This window comes from Lampris incognitus, chromosome 15, assembly GCF_029633865.1.
Source record: "Lampris incognitus isolate fLamInc1 chromosome 15, fLamInc1.hap2, whole genome shotgun sequence".
Taxonomy (NCBI): Eukaryota; Metazoa; Chordata; class Actinopteri; order Lampriformes; family Lampridae; genus Lampris; species Lampris incognitus.
Genome location: NC_079225.1, coordinates 40320357 through 40338591, shown reverse-complemented (window position 1 = coordinate 40338591; position 18235 = coordinate 40320357). Strand labels below are relative to the sequence as shown.

Below are 18235 nucleotides of genomic sequence, written 5' to 3'. Positions count from 1 at the left end.
GACTTGCATTCGAATAGCAACTGGCCGCCCCACATAACAATGGGAAATGAATTAAGTTCCTGGGGATTGGGGAACAAGTTCTCTCTTTTGGGGGACATTGACTTGCTACCGAATGAATGGTAGCTTTGTGCTTTTCGAGGCCATGTTATTCTTCTTTCTTTCTTTTGTTTAATAAAAGCACAGCACTCTTGTCTCTAACTGCCACCACGCTCATCCGACCTGATAACGACTGTGATGGTTCTCCCCTAAATAAATCCTCATTACCGTGGGGAGCAAACGTGTCCTTATCAGTTCAGCGGCGGAAGTAGCGCCGTTTCCTGTCTTCCGAGTAACATCGATCACCATTAACTAACATGACAACACAGCAGCAGATGTAAATGTTTATCAAGACACCGATAAACAAATGTTTACTTTACCCTCGACACCAAGTCTTGATGCACTCGAGGTTGCGTGAACTGGCCAACTGGATTTTTGCCCAATCTTTTGCTGCATTTGACCTCTGTTTTTTTTTTTATTGTTATTTGTTTCTTTCAGAATAGACACGAATGACTGGAAATGGTGGCTCCAAAAGATCCGTTTATAAGTCTGGAGGAAAACAATGGGTTTTAAAAAAAGAGTTTAAACGCGACACCATCGGAATGGAATCAGAGTGGCAGCTTTCCCCTCCATCTGTTGAAGTGCAACTAGTAAAACAAGCGCCGGGGAGGCAACTGTCTCTATTAATCAACTTCAAGAGTTGATGAAGTTCACAGTTCCCCTCCATTTCTTCTGAAAATTAAAAGAACACCAACGTTTCCAAACACCCAACATTATTATCTCGGTGGACTGGCTTCGGGATTCACGCTCAGACCCGACTCTGGATCTGCTCTCTGAGCGCGACTTGCGCGTGTCAGAACGAGAGCGTGACTTGTTGCTCTTGAAGTTCCGAGTGCGCGAGCGGGACTTCTCCGGGGATTTGGAGTGGGACCTTCTTTGGGACCCGGATCACGACTTTCTTCCTGACCTTGAGTGAGACCTGCGCTTGCTGCGAGGTCGAGAGTGAGACCTGGATCGGCTTCGGGGGCTCCTGCTTCTTCGGCTTCTGCTACGAGAGCGACGCCTGCTACGAGACCTGGATCACTACCAGAATAAGAGTGACGGCACCCAGGCTTGTCTTCCACCAGACGGATCTCCCTCCCGCGGATCTTGGAACCATCCATCTTTTCTAGGGCTCGTTTCATATCTGAGTGGGGTTTGAATTCAATGATATTGTAACGTGCATGGATAAGTAGACACGTTGGTCCTTGACTAACGGGTCGGACCGTTTAGTCGACTGGTTAACGTTGTCGCTTGCGGAGCGGGAAACAAGGGTTCGCGCCCCGGCTGTGGCGACGGTCTTCCGGACTGCCCCCCCCCCCGAATTCGCCACAATACCTTCATTGGTTCGTTCCCTGTGGGGCATCAGCGTAGGTAACCTCGCCAGCCCGCCTCATGACGTCCCAAGTTGCTGCACCTGCCGGGTAGGTTTTCCACAAGGAGGCGGTGTTCTGTGCGCACAGGCTGCCCATACCTCTTTCTGCCGGTGCGGCTTCTGCTGCAGCATCATCGGCATCACGGGTGTCTTCGAACTCTACACACCACAACTACTTATCAGACTGATCTCGAGAAGCCGTAACCGCTAAAAAACCGCTGAATGTCCGCCTCTCGAGCATGACAGCTAAGCCTGCCGATATAAACGCGCGGCATCTTCGCAGGTATTCAGCATGTAACGTGCATGGATAAGAAGACACGCTGGCCGCTGGCTGGCGAGCCTGACCCTTTAGACGAGCGGTTAGCGATGTCTCCTGCGGGGCGGGCGACACGGGTTCGCTTCCCGACCGCGGCAGTTCCGGTGGTTGCGTTGTCCCCCGAATTCGCTACAAACAGGTCGAGTATCGCGTCTGAACTCCTGGAAGTCGCAGATCCCGGATGACAACAAACATGGCCACCAGCGAGCTTCTTTTTTTTCTTTTAACAAAACTTTATTTAAATTCGGTTCAGAACATTACAACGAGAACATAAATAATTAAAACAATACAGCAGGGGACAATAAAACAAAAACAGAACATTTTTTAAATTCATATGTTCAAGGCACCATACTGCTGCGAGTTAGAGGAGGGGGGGCAACCGGCGGAGCCGTTGACACAGCCGGGACGCGAACCCGTATCTCCTGCACCACAGGCGACAACGATAACTAGTCGACTAAAGCAGTGGTTCTCAACCTTTTTGGGGTCCTGGACCCCCTGCGTATTTTTGATCTACCCTGAGGACCCCTCCACCTGATCTTGGGGGAGAGGGGTTGCAATTTGATAGAAACAGTAGAAACTGCATTTTAAATTGCATTATAGCATTTATTCACTCTTTGGGGCAAAAATAAGAACTTTCAGTTGTAACTTAGATATAGTTAACAAAACAGAATTCTTATGCAGTAACTTTCAGATATATGTAACAAAACAGAATATGTATTCAGTAACTTTCAGATATATGTAACAAAACAGAAGTTTTATGCAGTAACTTTTAACAATGCAAACGGGAGCGAGATCTCTTATTAAAATACAATAAATTACACTTGTGAAACAGATGTAATTAGAGAAAAAAAGGCCTGTTACCCTTTAAAGTTTAGGTAGATAAAGGTCTCAGTCACATTTGAGTAAAATAATCCTATTTCTATAAATGTCATAGGATCTTTTTTTTAAAAGATATTTTATTTTCACGGACCCCTTGCAATTACACCACGGACCACTAGGGGTCCGCGGACCCCCGGTTGAGAAACACTGGACTAAAGGGTCCGACACATTAGCTAAGGGGCTAACGTGTCTACTTAACCGTGCACGTCACACTACCCCCCTCCTTCGGGAAGCGCGCCCTGCGCCTCAGCTCCCTATGCCCTCACGCCTCTGGGCGCACGCGCTTCCGATGGCCTCACGGTCCATCCCACTTCTGACACCAATGCAGCCGGGGGAACCGTCACCAGAGCCGGGACGCGAACCCGTGTCTTCTGCACCACAGGCGATAACGTTAACCAGTCGACTAAAGGGTCCGGCCCATTGGCCAAGGGCCTAACGTGTCTACTCATCCGTGCACGTTACAGTGTATTTTCAGTCTTAAGGGATTTTTTTTTGAACATTTCCAAAATGGCCGCCAGCGATCGTAGCGGCCTGTTGCACAAGCTGATGGCGACATCGTCTGCTTTCAGTTCTCAATACTAAAATAAATGGGCGTCCGGGTGGCGTGGCGGTCTATTCCGTTGCCTTCCAACATGGGGATCGCTGGTTCGAATTCCTGTGTTACTTCCGGCTTGGTCGCGCGTCCGGTTGGTCGGGGCGCCTGTTCGGCGGTAGGGGGAACCGGGGGGAATAGCGTGAGCCTCCCACGCGCTACCACCTCCCCCTGGTGAAACTCCTCAGTGTCAGGTGAAAAGAAGCAGCTGGCGACTCCCCGCGTATCAGAGGAGCCAGAGGGGGTGTAGCAGCAACCGGGATGGCTCGGAAAATAGAGTAACTGGCCAAGGACAACTGGGGAGAAAAGGGGGGGGTACTAAAATAAACGCCATCTTCAGATGATTTTGTTGTTACGCCAAACATGAAATTGTGTATGGATTAAAGTGACAGAAATCCACAGCACAGGCCAAACAGCAGCGAAATCGAAATTTTGTGAAGCATACAGCGATAACACAAAGAGTCACGTGGACGTGGCTATTAGAGTTACTGATGGCTGTACCCATTTCAGTGTGTACGCAATACTCACAATATCGACTTTAACCAACAGCTGCTAATACTCCTATTTCTTGTTTGCAGGTAAATGCACTCTGTTTTGGGGGCGCCGATGATGGGCTCGCTGCTTTGTACCCCACTAATCAGCGCCCACTCTAATGAGGGGCAGCTATGGGGCAGGTGGATAGAGTGACATCACCGTCCACCCTTCTTAACATTGTGTAAACTGTAAGTTCCAGTGGGTGATAACCTCGAGGTCAACCACCGCCGTTTTATACAGTGAATATAAAAACTAAGATAAACAAGTTGGGTTACTCCGAATAATCAGAGGCATTGCTCCTATATTAGGGCGGCATGGTGGCGCAGTGGTTAGCGCGGTCGCCTCACAGCAAGAAGCTCCTGGGTTCGAGCCCCGGGGAAGTCCAACCTTGGGGGTCGTCCCGGGTCGTCCTCTGTGTGGAGTTTGCGTGTTCTCCCCGTGTCTGCGTGGGTTTCCTCCGGGTTCTCCGGTTTCCTCCCACAGTCCAAATACATGTAGGCCAGGTGAATGGGCCATACTAAATTGTCCCTAAGTATGAATGTGTGTGTGAGTGTCGGCCCTGTGTGATGGCCTGGCGGCCTGTCCAGGGTGTCTCCCCACCTGCCACCCAGTGACTGCTGGGATAGGATCCAGCATCCCCGCGACCCTGAGAGCAGGATAAGCGGTTCGGGTAATGGATGGATGGATGGATGGACGCTCCGATCTAAAACCCAGTGTGATTCCCGGTTTCTGAATCCAGTTTTCCTCATAGTTGCCTACTTTCAGCCGATCTGCCCACCCCCCCCCCACCCCCCCGGTGTGGTATAAAGCGAGTCAGAAGCGGGACAGAGAGGGATTGGGAGGAGGGGTTTTTAGCCGTGTGCCTGCCGCACTGAAGGACTCGTGGTGCAACTCAGCTGTCCAACACAAACACAACAAAGCCACTGTAAACATTTGGGCCCTCGCTATAATGACAGCCATTTAGGCTTTCCAAGGGAGGGCCCGGCTTGGAACAATGGGATCGGCTGCCTGCATACAAGCTCATTATCTCTACCCTGCCGCCGCCACACACACACTCACACACACACACACACACACACACACACACACACACACACACACACACACACACACACACGTCTGTTTGACCCAATGTGCTAATGTGTTGCTTGTCTAGCCAGGCGCAGAGAGGAGGACAAGGGATGCATGTGACCACTTTCGGTTTTACTGGCATGATGAAAATGGTCCCCCCGCCCCAACCTCACTCCTACACACACACACGCAGACGAACACACACACACACACACACACAAAAACACACACACACTGCACGCGTGGAGTTGTGCGGAGGAGGACGGTGGCATTTGCCAAATACACCCAGAGACACAGACACCATTGTTGTTTTGCTGCCATGTGTGGGTCATTGTTTTCAATTACAGACTGTTCGATACGGAGCGGTGAGGGTGTGCGTCCGTGTATGCGTGTGTGCCTGTGCGTCTGTGGCACCGGGCCCGGCGAGCCAAGTTTGTTTTATAGCGGGGGTGGCGAGGTGGGTTCACGAGTTTGTGCTCGGGAGGAGGAAATAACGCTGATGAAGAGGAGGCTTCGGAGGGAGCGAAGGGGAGACGCCGCTCGCTCCGCTAACTGCGGCGCTCTATCATCTGACAGCTGGGGCTTATGCTGCAAAACCTAACGGAGCAGCTGATTCCCCCGCTCCGACGCACTAACAGCCTGGCACAAAGAAAGAGTGTGTGTGTGAGAGACAAAAAGAGAGGGGGGGGGGGGGAGAGAGGGGAGGGGGAGGGGGGGGAGTGCAAGCTAAAGGCCCCTCTCTCGATAGACGTCGGATCCTCCCGTGTCACAGAGAGGAATAAGGAAATGGCTGTGGTGTTGCCACCTCGGATCTTACGGGGTTTAAAGCCCACAGCAGAGGCTCAAACCACCGGGGGACTCGAGCTACGACCGGTGACGAGCGAGGACCCAACCTGTCACGACAACCAGAACCAAACCCGCCGGTCCTCCGCCATCCTACCATGACGTACCACTGCAGCTCGTCTGCTGAAACGGGGTTTCCCTTTGCAGTGAGTTCTGTGTACTTTCCTGATCTCCCCCCCCCCCACCGCCGCTGCCCCTGGTGTCTATAACTTCCCATAGTGCACTGCTCTCTAACAGAGAAACCGTGCATACTGTATAGTATATAAAGAAAACATGGCTCCAATACATGTTGTTATCTTTCTATTCCCAATCATACTCAGTTGCTTGAGCGTCTTTGCAGAATACTTCTCCAGTTTGATGTGGAAATAGATCTGTGTGATGGGCCCACCATATATATATATATATATGTGTGTGTGTGTGTGTGTGTGTGTACATATATATATATATGTATATATATATATATATATATACACTCAACTGATCCCCAGAGGGAAATTCTTCTCTGCATTTAACCCATGCTAGCTGTGTAGCTAGGAGCAGTGGGCAGCCGCCGCGCAGCGCCCGGGGACCGACTCCAGTTCCTCTCGCCATGCCTTGCTCAGGGGCACAGACAGGAGTATTAACCCTAACATGCATGTCTTTTTGATGGCGTGGGAAACCGGAGCACCCGGAGAAAACCCACCACAAACACAGGGAGAACATGCTGGCTCCTGCAGATTTCTCCTCTATAACATCAGGAGGATTCGCCCATTCCTCACCGACGAGACGGCACAGGTGCTCATCCAGACTCTGGTCGTTTCCCGGCTGGGCTACGGCAACTCCCTCCTTGCTGGCGCCCCGGCGTCGGCCATCAGACCTCTGGAGCTTGTTCAGAAAGCTGCAGCTCGTCTGGTGTTCAACCGTCCTAAGTTCTCCCACACAACTCCCCTTCTCATGTCCCTACACCGGCTCCCAGTAGTTGTTCGTATCCAGTTTAAGACTCTGGTGCTAGCCTACAGGGCAGAGAAAGGAACAGCTCCTTCCTATCTCCAGGCCATGGTCAAGCCCTACACCCCCGCCCGACCACTTCGCTCTGCTGCCTCGGGACGCCTGGTTGCCCCGTCGCTCAGAGGCCCTTGCTGCCGATCGACCCGGTCCCGGCTCGGTTCTGTCCTGGCCCCACAGTGGTGGACTGAACTCCCCACTGAGGTCAGGACAGCGGAGTCGCTGCCCATCTTTCGGCGCAGGTTGAAAACTCACCTCTTCAAGAACTACCACCCTGTTACTTGTTCTTAGCACTTACTGTATTCACTCATTTAAACAAAAAATCTCTTTCTTGCACTTTTACTTTAGCACTGGTTTTGCTCTTAGATGCTTGTTTTGATGCACTTCTGACCTCTGATGACTAGTAGTTCTCCTGATTTCCTACGTTAAACGATGCACTTATCGTAAGTCGCTTTGGATAAAAGCGTCGGCTAAATGACTGTAATGTAATGCAAACTCCACACAGAGGACAACCTGGGATGACCCCCCAAGGTTGGACTACGCTGGGGTTCGAACCCAGGACCTTCTTGCTGTGAGGCGACCGTGCTAACCACTGCGCCGCCATGCCGCCGAGATCTGTATTATTTTTTTTAATCTTGTTTTTTTTTCTTCTTACATTTCCATCCCTCGTATTCCTAAATTGCACATCGGTGCAGGTAATCAACCTCCACCGGAGATCACACGCCCCCTGTCTGGGAGGGAACCCGTTAGTTTACGTTTGACATGACCCCTAATCTTCGTGATGTTGTAGAGCCGAAGGAACGGAGAAGACCGTAGGTTCACACTTTAGCCGTGTAGGCAACTTTCTTTAATCCACGGTAAATCAGAGAGACAACCAAACCACAGCTCGACTGAGCGGAGGTGGCAAGAATAACCAGAAAACTGGCTGGACAACCATAACTTAACCCTGCGTTAACCTGCCAGGGCAACCATGACTTAACCCTTAGTTCCTGGGTTGAATTCTGTCCCCAATACGTGTCCACCACAATGTAACGATTCGTGTTTTTCCCTCGTTTCATCATCACAGTATGTTGAACGAGACCGGAGCGGACAACGCATCACGTTCTCTGTACGTGGGACCCTACTCGGGTTGGCCTAACGGTTTCCGAACTGCCGTCAGCAGCTTTCGGTTTCAGCCCGATTATGCAAAAGCAGGGGTCAAGAAGGCCTCGTAGGAGTGCGACGCCATATCAATAATTTGTTGCTCGCGAGGTCCTTAATGAGGACGCCCCCCTCGGCCGCGCCGTCAGTTCCAGCGGAGGGGTTAAACCGGCTCTCGGACACACCGAGCACGCCGTATAACCGCCGGGGTCGGTCTTCTCTCTGGAGAGCCCGCGGATACCACATCAATTCTTTATCGCCTCTGTATCGGCACCCGCCCACCCCCCCGTCAGAGACGACCTTCCACCCGGGGAATAAATACACACAACATGAAAAGGATAAGCGCAGCAGCACAAAGTGAAATTGGCAGCATAAAAATCCACGCTACCTCCACGGAGACCGAAATAAATCACAGCACGGAGAACAAAACAGGCCTGGAAATACGGACGCAGGAACACGGCGGCCAGCGCGAGGAGTCTCGGATGAAACCGCGTGATTAATAAGCCCCGTCTTTGTCTGGCGAGCGTCCTCGCATTAACTATACGACGGTTAATCATGAATGGGGAGAGTCAATACGGTCCAAAGCGAGGGGAAACGACTTCTTGCCCGAGACCTTACCGCCGGGAGGTGTGGGTGGCGGTGCTGAATACCGCTCGGTTTATTATTTAACGCCACGGCATCACACCAGAGACGATGCCGGGGGGGAGGGGGATTCTGGGGGGGGGGGGGACGCGCTACCCGGGAGTAGGCCGCAGGCTGCGGGAACACAGTTTGAGGGCAATAAAAACCGGAGCTAATGTGTCGGAAGTGGAGGGATATTTAAAAATGAAGGTTCGGTTGTAAAGTCTGCCGTTGCCCATCTATCCCATTTATGACCAGAATAAGGCAGCAGTGATCCACTTACTGCTGTTTGCATCAGACCGCCGGATCCCATCTGAATAAAACAGAAGTGTACACACACACACACACACACACACACACACACACGTATAATCAAGCACACGCGGGTTTGAATGCATTGTGAATGGAACGTTGCACACACATGCACAAATACCTGGGCCGACAAATTCATGCACACACACACACACCTGCACAGATACTCTAACACGCCAAACACACGCCGACACACTTTTCACCACCGACGACAGTCTAAAAACCCCCTCAGTTCATCTCTGCCGGGTTACATAATGAAAGCGAAGCCGGGAAAAAAAGAAGAAGCAAATGAGCGAAACAGAGCGAGGACCTGCGCTACAGCGACCCCTCGCTCCCGCTCGAGCCGCACCGCGTTCTTCTCCTGGACGACGTTCAAGCCGACCCTGTCGTCCCGGCGGGCACGGTGTAAATTTAAACTGCACATTTCTACTCCCATCTTTCCCCCTTGTTTTTTTCTCTCGTTTGGCAGATCTCGCCTCCATTCGGAAGTTGCAGAGAAGTAAGGCAGGAGGCATGAGGGACGCGGCACCACTTCTGCACCAGACTGGAAACCGGGACGCCGCTTCCGGGCCCGAGCACATGTGGTACATGCTTGGCTGGTTGCCCCGGTTTCCACAGTGCATCTGTGATGGCCAACGCTGCTGGCGAGCAAGGTCTACCTGATAGAGCGACCGGCTGACAGGCCGAGAGTGAGGTGACGTCATGCCCACTATATATCACGACCTGTGTCATGTGGTCAGTCCTTTCCCACCCAAACCATCTTGTAGTTTCCTTTTTTTTCTTTTGGATTTCACCCCCTTTTTCTCCCCAGTTGTACCCGGCCAATCTCACCCCCCCTCTTTGAGATGTCCCAGTCACTGCTCCACCCCCTCTGCTGATCCAGGGGAGGGCTGCAGACTACCACGCGCCTCCTCCGATACATGTGGAGTCGCCAGCTGCTTCTTTTCACCTGACAGTGAGGAGTTTCACGAGGGGGATGAAGCACGTGGGACGATCACGCTATTCCCCCCAGTTCCTTCTCCCCCATAGCTTGTGGGAGGATCACGCTACCCCCCCCCCCGAACAGGCACCCCAACCGACCAGAGGAGGCGCTAGCGCAGCGACCAGGACACATACCCACATCCGACTTCCCACCCGCAGACACGGCCAATTGTGTCTGTAGGGACGCTCGTCCAAGCCAGAGGTAAGACAGGGATTCGAACCGGTGATCCCCGTGTTGGTAGGCAACGGAGTAGACCGCTATGCTACCCGGAAGCCCTTCTTCTAGTTTGTTGGGGCTGTACCTCTACTTGACTTGCTCCTGTCGTGAAATGCTTCATCTCAGCAGTGCCGTTCCTCACCTGCTGGCGTGTAACTGGGTCGCCAGTACGAACAGACGTGGTCCCAACTCATCCATGTGTGGACGACTCTGAAAAAAATGAGAAACCTCCCCCCCCCCTCCCACTTCCTGTAGAAAATGGTCATTTGAGGCCAGGCGATATTTTGCAGTTGATTATGCAAGTCATGTACAGCGATGACCTTTGTATATAGGAAATGAGAATGGCCAAACCATACAAGGCTAGGAAACTACCACCCTCACAGTAACAACACACCGTCCACGAGAGAAGCTGAAACTGCATCTCCTTCTTCTTTCTTCTTTTTTGTGCTCCCCGGCACGACTGTGGTGCATTGGTATTAGCTTAGCAGAAGTGCAGCTCATTAATGTCAGCATTGTGAATGTTGCTAAATCACATCTACCAGTTAGGTTGTGAGATTCCTCACCACACCGGCGGTGGTCACCACCATTGTTTTCTTATTTAAGATGACTTAGGCGGCCCCCTCGTGAGCAGAGGAACAGTTTGGATTTTTGAGTTCGGCATGTTGATCCAATGTAGTCCCAGTGAAGACTACAAGTGGGCTCCATTTCCATGATTGACTGTTTTTATTTTTTATTGACGGGAGGTATTTTGGAAAGCCGTTTGGAATATTGTTTGACTCTTTCTCCAAAATATTCACACAATGCCATGCAGGAACATGGACTGTCGGGGTGACATCTGCTTGCATGTATAATACTAAGCTGCGATACATGTTTGAAATATTGACATCTACTGTTCGGAGTAACTCTGTAGGACGATATGGATGTTAAACATGGATCTTTTTTGTCTGTGTAGGCCTTTATATGAAAGGTTGTAACTTTATATTTGTCTTAAGATATGTGAATGTCGCTTTAATTGTCGATATTGACCATGGTGTAAGTGTAGCGGATTCGGGGGGCAGCCGGGAATTCGCCGCAGTCGAGAATCGAACCTGAATAGCCTGGACCACGGGCGACTGTGCTAACCAGTCAACAAGGGGTCTGACCCATTAGTCAAGGGTTAGCGAGTCTAGTCATCTGTGGTCATTACACTACCCCCCCCCCATTTGGGAAGTGCGGCCCCATGCTTCAGCGTATCCGCTCCCTCACACCTCTGGCCGAACATGCTTCCGATGGCCTCGTGGTATCACCATCCCACTTCTGACACTGATGTAGTGAATTCAGGGGGCAACCGGGAATTGAACCCGGGTAGCCAAGACCATGGCTGACTGCGCTTGCAAGTCAACTAAAGGGTCCAACCCGTTAGCCAAGGGCTAGCGAGTCCAGTCATCCGTGGTTGTTACACTACAACCCTCTTTCGGGAGGCACATCCCCATGCTTCAGCATACCAGCTCCCTCACGCCTCTGGGCGCACATGCTTCTGATGGCCTCACGGTCTCCCCATCCCACTTCTGACACCAACGTAGCAAATTCAGGGGGCAGCCGGGAATCCGCTGCAGCCAGGAATCGAGTCCGGATAGCCCGGACCAAGGGCGACTGCACTAACCAGTCAACTAAAGGGTTGGACCCGTTAGCCGAGGGCTAGCGAGTCTAGTCATCCATGGTCATTACACTACCCCCCCTCCCCCATTCAGGAAGTGCGGCCCCACGCTTCAACGTATCAGCTCCCTCACACCTCTGGGCACATGTGCTTTCGATGGCCTCACAGTGTCACCATCCCACTTCTGACACCGATGTAGCGAATTCAGGGGACAACTGGGAATCGAACCCGGGTAGCCAAGACCATGGGTGACTGCGCTAACAAGTCAACTAAAGGGTCCAACCTGTTAGCCAAGGGCTAGCGAGTCTAGTCGTCCGTGGTGGTTACATGCGGGAGTCTTCATAGGCCTGACTTATTTAAAGGAGGGGATCCATGCCTGCAGGGGAACAGTTGTCATTACTGGTCCCTTTGCCAGGTTGTGTATTCTCTAATTAAAGCATGTGATCAATCAAGGTATGTATTCACCATACCCCTTTTCTGATTTTCGGATTTGAAATCGATGCACCAGAGAGGCCTGTTTTTATGCACATTTCTCCACCCAGCACACGGGCCTTGTAAGTTTAGTCTTTTCTGAGGGGAAATGGTGTCCGCTCAATCACCCTTAATGTGGTGGGATTATGACACCGCACGAGACGCTCTGTGGCGTGTTTGTTTTTCCACTGTTTGTTTTGAATAATTCAACCGAGATTACAAATAGGCCGCGTTTCTCAGTCGTGGCACGACACTCCCTCTCCTAAAAGCATCCGGCATGTTCTTCAGGCGGTGACGCGGGCCCTCCCTGATGATAGCAGCCTTCGGAAGGACCGCACTAAAAGATCATGAAGCGCCGCAAAATCTCCCGTACTCAATCTGGGGAGTCTTACCACGCTTATTAAACTGCTGGACGCTTCCACACTGAAACACTCTCATTGTAGTTCTGGGGTGACTGAAGGGCACTCCGGCTGAAATTAGGGCTTTTAACCCATCCGGGGGGCGATGGGAAAGGCCCCGAGGGGCCTCGCGCTGACTGAGGCAAAGGGCACAGCTTCATACCGGGCTCATAAAACCCTCTTAGTGTCTCCGTGACAAACAGCAGAGCTGACACCACACAGACGCTCACTGTCTGCACTGCCGAAGACGACGAGTTCATACAGAGAACATATTCACAGTCGTCCTGGTTGTACAGTGTAGCTACACCGCCCACAGCAAGCAACAATAATCATGTTTTCACGAGAAGGATGCATGGCCAGAGTAACTCGCTAGGGGGCCCCGGGACAAATTTTCCTCAGGACAAATAAAGTCATCTTAAATCTTGAATAATGTACTACGGGTCCCAACTACTCTGACCAATTGGCCATTCCCTGTACGTTGTACATGTACAAAGAGCGCATATGGACCCCTATAAATTCATTTGATATTGTGTTTAAATGGTCGATAATCTAATGCATATTCCCAAATATGCATCACATTTGGGAATATGGTGCATACTTGGGAATATGGTGCATATTCCCAAATATGCACCATATTCCCAAACAAATTTGCATTTAATTTACAAATTACCACAAACCAATTGACACATGGTGAACTCGGGGCTCTTGGGGCCCCAGGGTAGTTGCCCACTTTGCCCAGTCAGTAATCCAGCCTTGATAGGAAGACATTCATGAACTATTTAAAAATTAGAAATGGCATTAAAGTTAAGTCGTATCAAGAGCTTCGCTAATAAAACAGCTTTTGAGAACTGAATCGGTTGTGTTTTTAGATGAGTTATGGGATGAGGGCATTAGGGCCACACCTTGCCCCCCAAAATGGACAAATCTGTGTTTAAAAAAAAAAAAAGGAAAAAAGGAGAAATTGAATAGAAATAGGATCTGTTGCCACCTTTCGACAGAAGTGACCTTAACAACCATGCAAATGGGTGCATTTCATTATATTTGTGCGCTTTCCACAAAGTAGAATGACTCACACAGCCAACGACCACGAGCACAGTCAACTTCCTCCCCCGGTTTTGTTTGTGCAAGAGTTGCCATAGAGACGGCGGCACAGTTACCTCGGATATTCAAAATGGTGGTCCTGAGTGAATGGTGAACGACGGACATGTTTGGCTTTGGGTGAAATAGTCAATCCCGGGGTGTGCGGGTGGCGTGGCGGTCTATTCCGCTGCCTACCAACATGGAGATCGCCGGGTTCAGATCCCTGTGTTACTCCCGGCTTGGTCGGGCGTCCCTACAGACAGGCTGTGTCTGCGGGTGGCTGTGTCCTGGTCGCTGTACTACCGCCTCCTCTGGTCGGTCGGGGTGCCTGTTCAGGGGGAACTGGGGGGAATAGCGTGACCCCTGGCGAAACTCCTCACTGTCAGGTGAAAAGAAGCGGCTGGTGACTCCACATGTATGGGAGGAGGCGCGTGGTAGTCTGCAGCCTCCCTGGTTCGGCAGAGGGGGTGGAGCAGCGACCAGGACGCCTTGGAAGAGCGGGGTAATTGGCCGGATACAATTGGGGAGAAAAGGGGGGGGGGGTCAGTCCCAGTTTCAGTCTATCTCTGCTACTGTTGCTTATCACACAAGTTGTGGTGTGCATTTAGGATGTGTTGTGCTTTTTTTTTACCCCGCTGCACTGACTTGTTTGGCGTCACACTGGTTCTGTCACGAAGCACTTCCTGCCCTGACGCCAAAGCCGATGAAACCGATCATTTGTCTTCACTCGAGACACTGCGGAGAGTCATTTCTGGTTCTTAAGTGGTCCTGCAGACTCCCGTCAGCGTACGGACGGCGGAAAGTCTCGCAGACAACAGAGCTGTGACGCATGCAGCAGGTAGCTCACCTCCGCCGGGCCTCGCCGCCGGAGAACATCGCCACGCGAAACACGGGATGTCCCCCACTAATCTTTGTGTCTGGCTAAGCTGCTGCCCACTAATCCAACTTGAGACGATGTCGCGTCCAGGAAGGCGCAGGAAATAATGACCTCTTAGCCGCTGTCCGGCTGGGTAATCGCGGCGCTCCGCGGCTCCTGCCAGGTATAGAGGGCCCCCGCCATCGCCGAGAGGCCTCTTTCAAGTGTCGGGATTCAGACGGCGGGATGCTCACTCCAGTTCTCTGACACACGATGGGGCTGCCTTCAGGGATCCGTCCTTTGAAGACAACATCAAATGGGCAGCATAGAACAGCACAGACCGAGAGTAATGTCCGTCCTCCAGCACGTCAGGTGCCGGCCCGGGAAACTCGTTTCTTCCTGCAGCAACACTGGTGCAGAGAGAAAGGGAGGTTCTGTTTTTAATCTGGCAGTAGATCATCTGAACTTGTCAGGATACCGGCACAGTGTTTTTGTGAAATAATTAATAAATAATACCTCATCAATCTTTGAATTATTGGGCACATTTTGTGTGTGTGTGAGAGAGAGAGCGAGACAGACAGACAGAGAGCGATTCTGCAGTGAAAGCTACAGACACCGGTTCTGAGTACGAATTCGGGGGGCAGCCCGGCCGGACCGTCACAGCCGGATCTCCCGCACCGCGGGCGACAACGTCGACCGGTCGACTAAAGGGTCCGACTCGTTAGCCAAGGGCTACCCAATCGCCACAGCCAGGACGCGAACCTGGGGCTCCCGCACCGCGGGCGACATCGCTAACCGCTCGACTAAAGGGTCGGACCCGCTAGCCAAGGGCTACCGAGGCCTATTCATCCGTGATCGTTACAGTACCGATACCGAATATAGACCCGATCAGTTACTCTTACGAAACCAAGTAAAGAATTGGGATTCCTACCATCGTCTCCCAGACGTCCACAGTCTGACAAACGGCAGTCGCGTCCCTCCCTGAGGTGGTGTCAGATGTTTTCGGCGTTGGAGCAGGAATGTTGGTTTAGCCTCACATGATAAACGTCATGTTGGAACAGGGCCCGGATCAGGTGCTGCAACTGGGATCAGTGGACAGAAATGATGGGGTATCTGTGATGTCATCAGCCACCCTACCTCCACTTTACTCTTACGCCTCATTCACCTACCACTTCCACACACAATCATGTAATTCATGGTAGCCTCTAGTACCCCACAGCAGGCTCGGATCTTGCCCCCGCAGGGGCATCACCAAACTCACACACACACACACACTCAGGTCCAACTGTCTCTCTCTCTCTGTCTCTTTCACTCTGTGTCTCTAACTCTGTCTTGCTCTCTCTCTCCCTTTCTCTGTCTCTTTCCATCTGTGTGCATGTCTCTCTCCCCCCGTCTCTCTCACTCTGTCTCTCTCTCCTCTTTCACTGTCTCTCTTTCTTTCCCTCTCTCTCCCCCTGTCTCTCTCTCTCCTCTTTCACTGTCTCTCTTTCTTTCCCTCTCTCACTCTGTCTCTCTCGCTCTCACTCTGTCTGTCTCTCTCACCGTGTGTGTGTGTCTCTCTCTCTCACTCTGTCTGTGTCTCTCTCACTCTGTCTCTCTCTCTCGCTCTCACTCTGTCTGTCTCTCTCACTGTGTGTGTGTCTCTCTCTCTCTCACTCTGTCTGTCTGTCTCTCTGTCAACAAAGACAGGTGTACTGTATGACAGGGAAAATAGGGGACTTCGCTGACCGACCTTCTCTATAACTGAAAGACATGCGGGCACCAAAACCTGAACCTCTTGAGACGGCGAAGCGATAACTTTGGTGGGCGCCGGGGGAATGTGGTCGGTGTGAGTAAGACGGCATCAGCGTCAGTGAGCTGATGAGAACTGGGGGCAGCATCCTCTTGGCTGGTATCTGAGACCAGCCAGCGGCACGGCCTGGTTGGGTATCGGGTTATGTGACCTTCGACTCGGACCAGATGTGGGACTCACAGCTGCATCCCAGCTGTGATGGAGGGCTTGTTGGAAACCACAAGCCAAAATGTCCCAGTGTCAGGATGATAACAAGACAGAAATCTGATGTGGGGAAAAACAGAACCCGGGTTTCGGACACAGGAATGTGAATTACAAAAAGGCCGCCACTTAAAACAACATCCCGTTGACATTCGTAACAGAGATGTAGGCGAGTTGGGATGAATGTTCGAATTTGAGGGTTAAAAATGTCCCAGATAATAGTCTTATCCAGTGGCCGGTAATTCTACTTATCCGACTTGTTTTAAAGTTATGTATAACTGTTTTATTTTACAGTCTAGAAACCAAAGCCTTTCCCGCTTGCGTCTGCCGTTCTCTCTCCCCTGGGCGATCGAGCTTCGCGGTGCTGCCCTCCATTTCACAAAACACTTACATTACTTCCCTAACTTCATTTCTGGTCGCTGACTAAAATTTTTGATCAAGGTTTTCTTAATTCTTGCCTTACTTTCAGCATTCCTTCAATTTTTTATATCTATATTTGCATAGTTTTTTTATTTATTCTAAATATCAAATCCCTCTGTTCTTTCTTGAAACACGTTGGTATGCTAATTTCTAGTCTAACTTCTTCTTCTTCTCCTTCTTCTTCTTCTACCACATTCGGCTGCTCCCGGATCACCCTTTTCCATCTCTTCCTGTCCTCTGCATCTTCCTCTGTCACACCAGCCACCTGCCTGTCCTCCCTCACCACATCCATAAACCTCCTCTTTGGCCTTCCTCTTCTCCTCTTCCCTGGCAGCTCCATATTCAGCATCCTTCTCCCAATATTCCCAGCATCTCTCCTCCACACACGTCCAAACCATCTCAATCTTGCCTCTCTTGCTTTGTCTCCAAACCGTCCAACCTGAGCTGTCCCTCTAATATACTCGTTCCTAATCCTGTCCTTCTTCATCACTCCCAACGAAAATCTTAGCATCTTCAACTCGGCCACCTCCAGCTCCACCTCCTGTCTTTTCATCAGTGCCACTGTCTCCAGACTGGTGAAAAGTCTCATTCATTCATATGTATTCAGTCTTGACTTCCAATTTCCAATCTGATTTCAACATTCAGATGTAATGTGACAGGCCCACAAAGTTACAGCTTGAGACAATCTCCACACCTTAAATGGGAATTAGAATTAATTTTGAATTATATGTGTATTTTTCTTATGGTCAGTATTGGGGGGGGGGGGTTTAGATACCAGGAAGGCAAATTTCTAATCTGTCAAATTCACAGCTGCATTGAAGCTGACAGAGCGGGACTTTGAAGACTCATGAAACGTAAGCCTTCACGTCTGCATCAAACTTTACCTTCTGGTGATGTAAAGTATAAGGGCGGCACGGTGGCCCAGTGGTTAGCACTGTTGCCTTACAGCAAGAAGCTCCTGGGTTCGAACCCCAGTCTGTCCCAGGTGCTTTCTGTGTGGAGTTTGCATGTTCTCCCTGTGTCTGCGTGGGTTTCCTCCGGGTGCTCCGGTTTCCTCCCACCATCAACAAGACATGCATGTTAGGGTTAATACTCCTGGAGGAGGGGATCGCCGGTTCGAATCCCCGTGTTACCTCTAGCTTGGTCGGACGTCCCTACAGACACAATATGCCGTGTGTGCGGGTGGGAAGCTGGACGTGGGTATGTGTCCTGGTCGCTGCACTAGCGCCTTCTCCAGGGCACCTGTTCAGGGGGGAGGGGGGAATAGCGTGATCCTACCATGCGCTACATCCGCCTGGTGAAACTCCTCACTGCCAGGTGAAAAGAAGCAGCTGGCGACTCCACATGTACCGCAGGAGGCATGTGGTAGTCTGCAGCCCTCCCTGGATCGGCAGAGGGGGTGGAGCAGCGACTGGGACGGCTTGGAAGAGTGGGGGTAATT

The 18235-nt window shown here is 51.2% G+C and overlaps 1 pseudogene; it reads right to left on the bottom strand.

The window, feature by feature from the left end:
- Positions 1 to 729: 729 nt before the first annotated feature.
- Positions 730 to 1725, bottom strand: LOC130124871 (serine/arginine-rich splicing factor 6-like; annotated as a pseudogene).
- Positions 1726 to 18235: the final 16510 nt, after the last annotated feature.